General features: G+C 43.5%; 1 long non-coding RNA gene across 1 annotated transcript; it reads right to left on the bottom strand.

Annotated features, from left to right (window-relative positions):
- Window positions 1–256: 256 nt before the first annotated feature.
- LOC309476414 lies at window positions 257–11,663 on the bottom strand. The gene is made up of 3 exons (XR_014198121.1): window positions 11,623–11,663; window positions 2,092–8,725; window positions 257–304 (listed from the first exon to the last, which is right to left on the bottom strand). It is a non-coding gene; the product is annotated as an uncharacterized lncRNA (long non-coding RNA).
- Window positions 11,664–13,324: the final 1,661 nt, after the last annotated feature.

The following is a 13,324-nucleotide window of genomic DNA, read 5'->3' as shown; positions in this document are numbered from 1 at the left end:
TCTGGATCTCTCATGTTCTCACTGTCCTTCAATAAACTCTGTCTTTGCAGATTTCAGCTCTTCCTGATGGTTTGATGCTCGTCTTCACTTGTAGCGAATTGCAGTGGGAGGAGCTTAATTGAAGAAGGAGGAGCTTCACTGAAGGAGGAGGAGCAGATCTGACAAAATCAAGAATCACTTATTTTTTGTTTATCATGTTTTATTAGAAACGTGTTTAAATCCAGATTATTGAAATAAACAGTGTAATGAAACTTACCTATATCTTGCAGATGTCACAATAGCTGATCGTGTCGTTTGCTCAAATCTGTTGACAATAAAATGAGCTTAATGTGTGAATTTACAGATCTGAAGACATCAGCATAATGAATGAGGAGAAAACAGGATCTATTGACATGAAATAAAGAGGATTTTCAGCTGCTCTGATAATAGTGATGAGCCATAGACTATCAATACTCATTCAACAAGCCATTCAGGATCAGCAGATTATCTCACTTTATTATAAGTATTTGCTACTAGAAACAGATTGTTTGAGTCAGAATATCTGCTGAAAGACAATAAAAGTGCTTTAAAATTACTATTATTTCTCAAATGACACAGAAAACATAGTAATAATATAAAGACAGACACTATGACACCCATCTTTATCAACCATTGTAATTTGTCTTTATGAATCTAAATATAGTTTGATTTCCTAATAACAACGAAGTAGTTCGCTAACATCTTACCGTTTTGAATGTGAAGAGAAACCAAATCATGAAGACTGTATTTTAGTTAGCAGACACACGAATCGCCCAATGTTTTACTCTTCAGTTAATTCTTAGCAGTGTTCTTGTGAGTAATTCTCAGAGGCTTGATAAATACGGGCCCAGACCTTTATCACTATCAGCACTTCTACCTTTACCCAGGGCTCGACATTAACGCTTGTCCGGGACAAGTGGATCTTTTGAAGGGACAAGTAAAAGAGAATTTTACCGACCTGACAAGTAGCCTGATTAAAACGTCAATGACAACAACAAAAAACTAACTAACTAAGGAATCACTAAACGAGAGAATTCTGATTTTATTACATTTATTGTAAGTTGTAATCGATAGTGATCGGATTATAAATGTATTACTGACGGTAACAATGTTGTGCTGTTGAGGTTCACAGCCTCTCGAGGAGAAATCTGAACAAATGAGCGCAGCTCACACAAAGAAACTCAGTGAACAACACACTGCCTATAAAAATTCAAAATGTGGAGTTTTTATATTTTTAACATATGATACAGTTAAGCAACCTCACACACCGAGTGCTGTTTCCCAAACACCATCACGATTGAAAATGTGACATTGATTTCATACAACAGTTCAATAAACAGTTAAAATTAAGTCACTTAGTGGAACCATTCCCCTTGGCAACAACTTCTCCATTCTTATAACACCAATGAGCAGGGCTGGACTGGGACAAAAAATCGGCCCGGGCATTTTGGCCCAGACTGGCCCACTATACGATCATAAACACCACCCATCTTTGCACGCCCTTAAATATATGCATACCATTTCCTATTCCTTAAAACCACTAATGCCAGATAATGAGTGAGTATAGGAACAAGTGAGAGTTAACAGATGAAATAAGTAAAAATTTGACATTTATTAATACAGTTGAACTACACTCCACAGTGATGAATCCTAAATCAAGCTATAAGCTGCATTGGCATAGCAATACCAGTGTTTCTTACAGGATTTTTGGTAAAACTGTGGTGGGTGGACCTCGGTCCTTCTAGGGGGGTTTAGGGGTTTGGGGGCATGATAGTATGACAGTAATAGCCATATTTTGTAAAACAAATGCACTAAAAAATAAAGGAAACTTTCATAATTAGTTCTGTGTACCAATTTCTATACTTGAAAGAGATAAGCACATGATCTTTTATTTTGACGCAAACTGCATCAAGCTTTTATTTTGGCGGGAAACGGTTTACAAACGCCTCTCATTAAATTTCAAGTGAATTGCGGTAATCGTCAATTATGCAGATGTGGAAATAATCTGTAACTGGGTTATGGGTTCCAACACTCATGACATAGCCTAAGTGTTTTGAAAGTAGTTCAGCTTACCGCAGGCTCTACACTTTCTCATCTCTCTCCTGATCCTCCTCACTATCATCATCTGCCACAGGAGCTGATGAAGGGCAGAAAACATATATTTTGACACATTTTACAGTGTCTGCTTTAAAGGCCTGTTTCTATTTTTTCACACTATTTCTCTGCACATTCCTTGCGTTTCTTCTCCATCTCGCTGACTATTTTGACAGATACACACTGACACTGCTGCACGCTCGCTCACTCGTTTAAAGTTGTGATTGAGTATGAGATGTATCGGCCCAAAAAGCACGTCGGCCCACCGGGAAAGTGCCCGGTATGCCCGATGGCCAGTCCAGCCCTGCCAGTGACATCCATGTTCCCCATTAAATTGTTTTATTTTGGACAGTGCAGTGAGCAACACACAGACAAGATTAAACACACGGACGTTCAAGCTTTGTGCATTACTGTTGGACATTCCTGCTCTAGCTGAATGCATTTATCGACAAATGGCTGCATAAAATAATTCATTTTGGGCTTGCACCAAACCACTAACCAGCCAGCAGCACATCTGCTTCTCATGTCTGGGGGAAGCCCGTCGATTATGATTTGGATTGGCCAAATGTGGAAGTGAGACGCTTTAAAAATGGGGATACCAACAACATTCCAAGTAAGTGAAAGGTTCAACTGGTCTGGATCATTTAGGGGATCTACAGCTTTATACAAGGCACCATCAAATATATCTTGAACAGCTTTTGGCCCTGGTCCATTTGTAATCCAACGCTGCTCTAAATGCTGAATCTAACATATTTGCTTCCAATTGTTTTCTAATTGATACTTACATTAAAATGTCACCTGATTTAACAAGTGAGTTCATATCCCCGGGTTCAGACCCACATGAGGCACAGCTGGGATTTCATTTCCGAAGTAATGATGACATTCAGGGCAGATTTACATAATCTCAAAAGAGTTGCAATCAGATTTTAAGAAACGTATATAGGCTACTGCCTTGGCTTTTGGCTTGCTTATATTCAACAATATTATTGATCTGCCTTACTAAAGGTGGATGATGACGCAATTTTCTTCTAGAAACAAACTTTGTTGTATTATTTTCATGTTAACACTGTGAAGCTGCTTTGATACAATCTGTATTGTAAAAAAAGGCTATATAAATAAAGGTGACTCGACTTGACTACTGGGTACTCCATTGGTTCCTTCTGGACAATGTAGATTAATTAGGTCTAATAAAACACTAAGGGCAGATTTTGTTGTTGTGGTGTGCCTAAGACCATAACATAAAATTGATAATAGGGATTCTTCATGACTAATCTTAGCACTGGGGCATCTTGTGCATCACCAACTGCTGCAGAATTCATCTACAAGAATTGTGGAAAATAAAATAATATGATTTTGTATACATATATATTTTAATCTTACAATCATATAAATGTGTCTGTTTTCTTTGGTTAGCCTAGAAGTAAAACAAAAAGTGTACAGTATGTCCCCTAAAAGTCCCGAATGGCCGCTGGACATCCTGTGAACATCTTCACGAACGTCCGCTAGACATCAAGAGGACGCTAAACATGGACGTTTGGGGGACGTTCGCAGAGGCCATTTAGGGGACATTCTGGGGACCTTTTTTTTGTTAGCTGGGTAAATACTTGGTGCAGCAAATACAAAAGGTAAAATTTGAAACAAACGTATTTTTTTTCTTTTTTTTCTGCAGATTAGGAATTATATTCATACTCATTTGTCTTATTTGCATATTACACCAGCCTTGATAAGTTTAAAGGAAGAAAAAAAGGCAATACCAATAATTTATAACTTGCTGCAAATTTTTTTATTGTCTCTCTACAACATTTCTGAAGACCCAAGTTTGATTTGAAGACAAAAAACATGGTCTGTAACCCTCGTTCCCTGAGGAGGGAAACGGCAACGTTACATTAGTGAATGAAGAAATGGAGGTTTCACTTAGAAGCCTATTACCTTTAAGTTCTATAAACCGAGCCAATGGCAAGGGAAATGCCATGGGTCTGCAGAATTTGCATAGTGCAACTCCGCCCCACCGCGTAGGTATAAAAGGACACTGAACTCCAGGCCGTTCCAGCGGTACAGTGGTTGTGGCAAAGGGATGTAACGTCTCCGTTCCCTCCTCAGGGAACGAGAATTATATGTGTAACCAAGACATTCCCTTTCGTTCAGTCACTGCGAGTTATGTCAGTGAATGAAGAAATGGGGGTCCCAATTTAATCACGCCACGGCGGCTGTCTTCCAGTGCCTTGCGCAAGACTGAGCTCCCTATCATGAGGCTAGCAAGGACGAAGGGCTAGGCTTAATGCAGGAAAACCAAGGTACACTGGGTGGCATATCCCAGGTGGAATATGTAACAAAGCGCCTACCCGTAGGGAGGACTTTGAACACACATATAACCTGAGAGTGGAATGCATATTGAAAACTTAAAGGTATCCAGCCCGCATGGTGGAATGTTTCAACCTCGAGTCACAGGAAAGACACGTCCTCAATGGAGACTTACCATGGAAATACACATGTGGGGGTTGCCCAACGGGGGAGCCATGCACATGAAGGCACCTAGCCAATCACAAGGGCTGACCGAGCGGGCATACACTCTGGTGACGGCATCTACAGTGCAGGAAGAACTCAGGGTCTAAGAAGAACTGAGTGAAATAGCGCACACATCCAGTCCGTGGAGTGTAATGGCACCGCAAGCGATGACACCGAGCAGGTCCTACTTATTGGTTAGTAAAAGCGAGTACATGAGAGGACACTGGCTCTACCCGAAGTTTATGGAATCTCGCGAAAGTGTTGGGTGTCACTCCTGGAGGAGTGTGCCTTCACTCCTAGGGGGCATGGACGACTCTGCATCTGGTAAGCCAAGACAATGGCGTTCACTATCCAGTGAGACAACCTTTGCTTGGAAAGAGCCTTTCCCTTCAGCTTCTCACCATAACAGACAAAGAGCTGGTCTGAGGTCCTGAAACACTGCGTTCTGTCTACATAAGCACAGAGGGCACATACTGGACAGAGCAGTGCCAAGGCTGGTTCTGCCTCCTCCGAGGGCATCGCTTGCATGTTCACCACCTGATCCCTGAAAGGAGTGGTAGGAACCTTGGGCATGTATCCAGGCTGGGGTCTGAAGATAATGTGAGAGTTAGCCGGCCTGAATTCCAGGCACGCTTCGTCAACGGAAAATGCCTGCAGGTCCCCTGCCTTTTTGATGGAGGCCAAAGTGACTGACTTCATAAACAAGAACTTAAGCTCCACTGATCATGATGGCTCAAAGGGAGCTCTCTGCAGGGCTGATAAGACCACTGCGAGGTCTGAAGAGGGTATAAGAGGAGAGCAAGGAGGAGTCTTCTCGCCCCCCTTAGGAACCTGACGACCGGGTCATGCTGTCCCCCCGTTTTCGACTCCACAAGGTCGGGGTGCGCAGAGATCGGAGCCACGTAAACCTTCAGGGTGGAAGGAGACAGCCTTCGTTCTAACCCTTCTTGGAGGAAGGACAGCACGGACCCGATCAGGCGTTTTCTTGGGTCTTCTCTGCGAGAAGAAGACCAGGTGACAAAGAGGTTCCACTTCAACGCATAGGCGTGTCTCGTGGAGAGGGCCCTAGCGGAATTGATGGTAGCCACCATCTGAGGTGGTAGGGTACTTAAACCTGCCGTGTCCCGTCTAGGACCCACGCATGTAGGTACCACAGATCGGGACGTGGGTGCCAGAAGGTGTACCGTCTCTGAGAAAGGAGGTCCTTCCTCAGAGGGATTGGCCAGGAAAGGGCTGTCGTGAAGAGCACCAGTTCGGAGAACCAAGTCCGGGTGGGCCAATAAGGCGCAACCAAAAGGACCTGCTCTTCATCCTCCCTAATTTTGCACAGGACCTCCGTGCCGAGAGTCCCCTCAGTCAGGGAATAAAACAAGGGGCAGTGCGAAGAGTCTACGGAGGCAAAGAGATCAACCTGTGCGTCACCAAACTGTTCCCAAATGAGCTGAACAGTCTGGGGATGGAGTCTCCATTCTCCAGGAAGTGGCCGAACCCATGAGAGCTCGTCGGCCGCACGGTTCAGCTCTCCCGGAATGTGAATGGCTTGAAGCGACCTCAGATGCGACATACGGTGGGAACGTAGACCACCTTGTCGGTTGATGTACACTACTGTCGCCGCGTTGTCTGAACGGACTACTACGTGTTGGTCCTTGAGCAACACCTAGAAACGGTGCAGAGCCAAGCATACTGCCAGGGACTCGATTGCGAAGCCAGTGCTGAAGCGTTTTTTATATGAAGCAGTCCGAGCGGTGTGGCTTCCGCTGCTGATGCCATATGCCCCAGGAGCCTCTGAAATAACTTCAGTGGAACCCCACTCTTGCCCTCGAATTGACTCAGGCAATTCAGCAGTGACTGCGAACACTCGTTCGGAAGCTGCACACACATGGTGACCGAGTCGATTTCCATAGCGAGAAAAGAGATCCTCTGCACGGGGGAGAGTTTGCTCCTTTCCCAGTAAACCCGAAGGCCCAAACGGGCGCGGTGCCGGAGCACCATGTCCCTGTGTTCGTAAACCTGGTCTCGAGAGTGAACTAGGATCAGCCAGTCGTCGAGATAGCTCAGGATGCGAACCCCGTGTTGCCGGAGTGGCACAAGGGCTGCCTCGACGACTTTCGTGAAGATGCGAGAAACAGATTAAAGCCTATATATTTACTCTAGAAACTAACACCACAAACATGTAAAACAGTGATAGATGGGTCTCTTAACCTTTACGCTGAGGAGAAAATCCAATGCAACTTTGAAGGGACCAAGAGAAATATAATTATGTATTTCTACTCAGCATGACTTTTAGATGCAACTAAAGTAAAATGATCAAATTATTTATTCTTGATGCAAGAAGGAGCAGACAATAAAAATGGACAATAAAAGTTTAATACTTGGTGCAGAAAATACAAAAAGAAAGTAAAATTGGAAGCAAATAAGACTCTCTCTTTATTGACTAACAAGACAGCAAAGCATCTCAATCAAACTCTTCTTCAGCTTCCTGAGCAAGAACAGTTAGTAAAAAAAAACAAAAAAACACTTGTACTTTCAAACATATAGATTATATTAAGCAACATTATATATGCGATATTGCTCTTTGGGAAGGAACTTTATCTTTGAGTTGATGTGAATCTCTCAGTTAAATATAAACTATTTAATGCGACACATTGACAATGTTTCTTTTATACTGTCGATGGTTGTGGCCAGGGCTGTAGAGTTCTAGAATCGCCGGAGTCCGAGATATGAGGTAGTTCAGGGGGTTCGGGGTCATGCTCCCCCGAGAAAATACATATGTGCATTTCAAGACATATGACGGCTAAAATCTCCATCACTCTTTCTTTTTCTCTCAGTCTCCCTACTATGGCCTGTCTCTTCCCCTCCTAAAGCTGAGCTTTCTCTGATATTCTTTTGTCAGTGAAGAAAGCTAACATAGGGTCAACTGATATTTATATACATCAGTTTTCCTGATTATTTTTGTCGGTTGTTTAACATTTTTATCCTAAAATAGCTGTCAAATATGAAATGTTTAGTTTAGCTATTTTTGATCTCACACTTCATGACCGTTAACTGAAGTGCTAGAATATGTGCTCAGCAGCTTCTGTGAACATAAAGCCTGTCTACTTTAATTTGATTGGTCATCTCAATATTCTGATGTTGATGAGCGGCGACAGACCTCAGAGCTCAGACGAGAAGATCTTGGAGCTGTGCAATTTCCTTGCAGCACTAAAGTAGATTTAATACTATATTAGGGAATCATTTCACAACCTTTGTTATATACACCTCGGAAATATACTGAAGTCTGGACCTTGGTGACTTCATAACTGGCTACAGCCGTGGTTGAGGCTGGTTAAGACAAACTAATAGGAAAGAGAGGTGGCATCGCACTTGAAAGTGCTGGAACTGAAGATAAGCTACTTAATGTGAGTTTTTGTATGTCTGTGTAGAGAAGATGATTGAGTGAAGCTCTTCCCACATGCAGTGCAGTGATACGGTTTCTCTCCAGTGTGGATCCTCTCATGTGTTTTCAGGGTTCCTGACCGACTGAATCTCTTGTCGCAGTGTGAACACTTGTAAGGTTTCTCTCCAGTGTGAATTCTCTGGTGCTGTTTCAAAACTTCAGCTGTGATAAAAGTCTTCCCACACTCAAAGCACACATGATTTCTAACACCAGTGTGTATTTTTCGATGAAGTCTTAAATCCTGCGGACGTGAAAAACTCTTTCCACACAAAGAACATGAATGTGGTTTCTCCTGTGAATGAACTGTCAAGTGTCTCTTCAGGTTTGAAGCCCACAAAAATGTTTTGCCACATTGGTCACATTCATGCAGTTTCTCTCCAGTGTGGATCTTCATGTGTTCCTGAAGGTGTCCTTGATGTCTAAAACTCTTCCCACACTGATCACATGTGAACGGTTTCTCTCCAGTGTGGATCTTCATGTGTTCCTGAAGGTGTCCTTGACGTCTAAAACTCTTCCCACACTGATCACATGTGAACGGTTTCTCTCCAGTGTGAATCCTCATGTGAATCTCGAGACTCTGTTTGTATGTGAAACTCTTTCCACACTGAGTGCAAGTGAAAGATTTCTGAGATCTTCTTTGATGTTTCTCCACTTCATTCTCATCCATCGGGCCTGAAATTAAAGTTAAAAAAGTGCTCAGTAAATGAATAAAAGAAAAATTATATATATATAAAAAAAAAATCTACGTTTAGTTTTATCCCCCCCCGCTGTACCGAACCATCATGTTTGTGTTCCATTACGGCCGTATTATATTGTGTTGCAAATGCAATCAGTGATGGGAATAACGGCGTTATAAATAAACGGCGTTACTAAAGGCGTTATTTTTTTCAGTAACGAGTAATCAAACTAATTAGTTAGTTACAGTGCCATTACCGTTACTGTCAATAAAATGCGGCGTTACTATAATTGAGCTCACTGAAGAGGTTTTCATCCGAGTAGGCTCTCTCTCAGCCATTTTTTTCTGGTGTGTGTGTTTATGAGGCGCCGGACTGGACAAAAACTAGGCGAACGCCGCGAACGCGCTCGACAGTGCGCGAGAGAGACCAAGTGTGTCCGAGAACACGCTCGACAGTGCGCGAGAGAGACCAAGTGTGTCCGAGAACACGCTCAACAGTGCGCGAGAGAGACCAAGTGTGTCCGAGAACACGCTCAACAGTGCGCGAGAGACCGAGTGTGTCCGAGAACACGCTCGACAGTGCGCGAGAGAGACGAGGGTGTCCGAGAACACGCTAGACAGTGCGCGAGAGAGACCAAGTGTGTCCGAGAACACGCTCGACAGTGCGCGAGAGAGACCAAGTGTGTCCGAGAACACGCTCGACAGTGCGCGAGAGAGACCGAGTGTGTCTGAGAACACGCTCGACAGTGCGCGAGAGAGACCGAGTGTGTCCGAGAACACGCTCAACAGTGCGCGAGAGAGACCAATTGTGTCCGAGAACACGCTCAACAGTGCGCAAGAGAGGCCGAGGGTGTCCGAGAACACGCTCAACAGTGCGCAAGAGAGACCAATTGTGTCCGAGAACGCGCTCGACAGTGCGCAAGAGAGGCCGAGGGTGTCCGAGAACACGCTCAACAGTGCGCGAGAGACCAATTGTGTCCGAGAACGCGCTCGACAGTGCGCGAGAGAGACCAAGTGTGTCCGAGAACACCCTCGACAGTGCGCGAGAGAGACCAAGTGTGTCCGAGAACGCGCTCGACAGTGCGTGAGAGAGACCAATTGTGTCCGAGAACGCGCTCGACAGTGCGCGAGAGAGACCAAGTGTGTCCGAGAACACGCTCGACAGTGCGCGAGAGAGACCAAGTGTGTCCGAGAACACGCTCGACAGTGCGCGAGAGAGACCGAGTGTGTCCGAGAACGCGCTCGACAGTGCGCGAGAGAGACCAAGTGTGTCCGAGAACACGCTCAACAGTGTGCGAGAGAGACCGAGTGTGTCCGAGAACGCGCTCGACAGTGCGCGAGAGAGACCGAGTGTGTCCGAGAACACACTCGACAGTGCGCGAGAGAGACCAATTGTGTCCGAGAACACGCTCAACAGTGCGCAAGAGAGGCCGAGGGTGTCCGAGAACACGCTCAACAGTGCGCGAGAGAGACCAAGTGTGTCCGAGAACGCGCTCGACAGTGCGCGAGAGAGACCGAGTGTGTCTGAGAACACGCTCAACAGTGCGCAAGAGAGGCCGAGGGTGTCCGAGAACACGCTCAACAGTGCGCGAGAGAGACCAATTGTGTCCGAGAACACGCTCAACAGTGCTCAAGAGAGGCCGAGGGTGTCCGAGAACACGCTCAACAGTGCGCGAGAGAGACCAATTGTGTCCGAGAACACGCTCAACAGTGCGCAAGAGAGGCCGAGGGTGTCCGAGAACACGCTCAACAGTGCGCGAGAGACCAATTGTGTCCGAGAACGCGCTCGACAGTGCGCGAGAGAGACCAGGTGTGTCCGAGAACGCGCACGACAGTGCGCGAGAGAGACCAAGTGTGTCCGAGAACGCGCTCGACAGTGCGCGAGAGAGACCAGGTGTGTCCGAGAACACGCTCGACAGTGCGCGAGAGAGATCCAATGTGTCCGAGAATGCGCTCGACAGTGCGAGAGAGACCCAATGTGTCCGAGCATAAATACTTTATTTATAAATAAATTACAAATTTCAGCATTAGAATAATCTCTGTAGCATATTGGTATTATATGCAATGTTTTAATTAGTTTATATAACATGGTTATAAAATAAAACTCCAAAATAACCTGCATCTGAAAACATCTTTGTTTGACCGGTTGTGAACACGTGCGGCAAAAATTACTAGAATTTGGCTAAAATAACCTCTGATGATGACGTTCTCTGCAGGTTCTAAAAATAAACCCCCAAAAGATTATATTTTATTATTATTAATGTTGGTACATTGTTCAGTATTATACTGAGAGCAATTTTGTTAAACTTACTACTGTGAGGAAGAAAATACTTCAAGTAGGCTATACAGTATGTCTACCAGTTGTAAAGGTGTGTGAGTTTTATCATTTTAATTATATGCACTAGTGTATGTGTATGCATATTTTTTATTTCTATTTATTTATTTTTGGTACATTTCTTAAGAAGCATAATTTATTTTTTGACTTATTATTTGTTGGCCAGTTGTGGTCTGTGCAATAAATATTAGAAGTTCTAAACCATCTATTGTGTTTTGTTGTTCCACTATAGTAGTGATAATATTTTAATATTTAAGTTAATAGGTGTCTCTCACATTGTCCCACAGCAACATTAAACTAATGTAGATTAGTGTACAATGTTTTATAATAATAACATGTTCTATTTAGTATCCATTTCATTCATTTAACATTTCATATTGGGGGTATCCAAGAAATTTCGTATATTTAAACTTTTTTTTTTTTTTTTTAAGTAACGCAATAGTTACTTTCCCTGGTAACTAGTTACTTTTGTAATGATGTAATTCAGTTACTAACGCAGTTACTTTTTGTGAGAGGTAACTAGTAACAATAACTAATTACTTTTTTAAAGTAACTTACCCAAAACTGGTTGTAATTCAGTGTTAATACTGGAAAAAAAAAATGTGTTAGTTATATCATTTATAACTGAATGAGTCTAGTAACAGTATTTAGTTATAGTTACACTTGACATGGGTAAAATGTACATGTTAAAGATGATAAAACATTTACAGTTAATTTTACCTAACACATACTGTATGTAAAATGTAACCTGAGAGAGAGTGTAAGTTTATAAAGGAATCGAGAGAAAGAGAGATGCCATTGATCAGTTGAGTCTGGCCAAAGGGCTTTAAGAAGAACAGAGAGCAGAAAAAGAAGAGCCAGAGCAACAGTTAGACAGTTAGAGCAACTGCACGGGTCCGATTTTGTAAATCCGCACCCGCCCGTACCCGCAGTGCTTCAAACCGCATCCGACCCGTTATCCGTCAACAGCACTAATTAAAATCCGCACCCGACCCGCTTAAAATAGAACCGACACCCGACCCGCACCCGAAATAAAATCAGTTTAGCCAATCACATTATAGACACAATTACAAAAAAAATTTACCACAAAACTGAGTAACAGACGCGGCTACAACACTATATCTGCCACGCAATTTCGTCTAGCCTACATCTGACAATGTTGGGTTCAAACACGCCCTGCACACCACACATACTGAACAGTGTTAAATTTGAAAAATACTGTTCGACAGAACTGCTTGGTTTGTTACCACAGTTATCTGCGTGCTTCCTCAGGGATGAAGTTCCACATGTGCGGCTATCCAAAACGAGCATGCAGCAAAGCCTTTCACAATATTGTTTACTTCAGATAACTCCAAATTTCTCCCACACACTGGACTTGATTTTTGATGACGTGTTGTCGACAACTTTACAATCTCCACTAGCTATTCTTTTCTTCAACTCCTCAGCATCCATCTCGACGACTGCAAGCAGATCGCGCGCGCGGTTATGAGGAATTTTGTGAAAGTAGCCTAGGTAACGTTATAGATCCTGGGAGAGCGTGGCGCGTTGGCACAAATAAACTGATGTGGATTTTAAATTATTTTATCAACTTGAAATACAGGCATATTTTTGTGTTCCTAAAAATATGCATATATTTTTACGTTTGCATGTGATTGTTTTAAACCCGTGTTTAGACCCGTGTCCGACCCGCACCCGTATCCGACACAGTTGGATATTTTTCACCCGTTTGAGCAAAATTTGCGGGTCACCCGTCAGGTACCCGAACCCGTGCAGGACTCTAACTCCTGGTATTAAGAAGTGTTTTCGACAATCCGATCACAAGTGGACGTGCTAAACACAGGTGTAAACAGGGTCTAAAACAATTTGAGCTTGTCCACTTTTGACCACTTCCAGAGGTAGTCGAAAACACATTCAACCGGATTGCTTTGGTAGTGTAGACGCTCATGTGGTCGAGTGTGTTCAAACAGACACAAATGCGTAAACATTATGGGAAGCGCTGTAGCCAGACGGCATTTAAACTTTGTTGGCTGAAGACCCAAGTTTGGTTTGAAGAAGGAAAACTCTGTGTTTGACGTGGACTTGCAGCTTTAAGAGCAGAAACAAAACTCTTCATCTATTCTTCTGTCCGTCTCTGGTCATTCTCACATGCAAATTGCATGAGCTTATTTCACCCATTATATTGAAAGCCCGTACATTTACCAGCCCATAGACCGTCCCCACAAAGAAACAAAACAAAAGTGGTCGAAAGTGGATAAAAGAG

The sequence above is a fragment of the Leuciscus leuciscus genome (genome assembly GCF_965113295.1).
Source record: "Leuciscus leuciscus genome assembly, chromosome: 15".
Taxonomy (NCBI): Eukaryota; Metazoa; Chordata; class Actinopteri; order Cypriniformes; family Leuciscidae; genus Leuciscus; species Leuciscus leuciscus.
The sequence above is the reverse complement of the archived record's forward strand: the minus strand, read 5'-3'. Positions and strand labels throughout refer to the sequence as shown.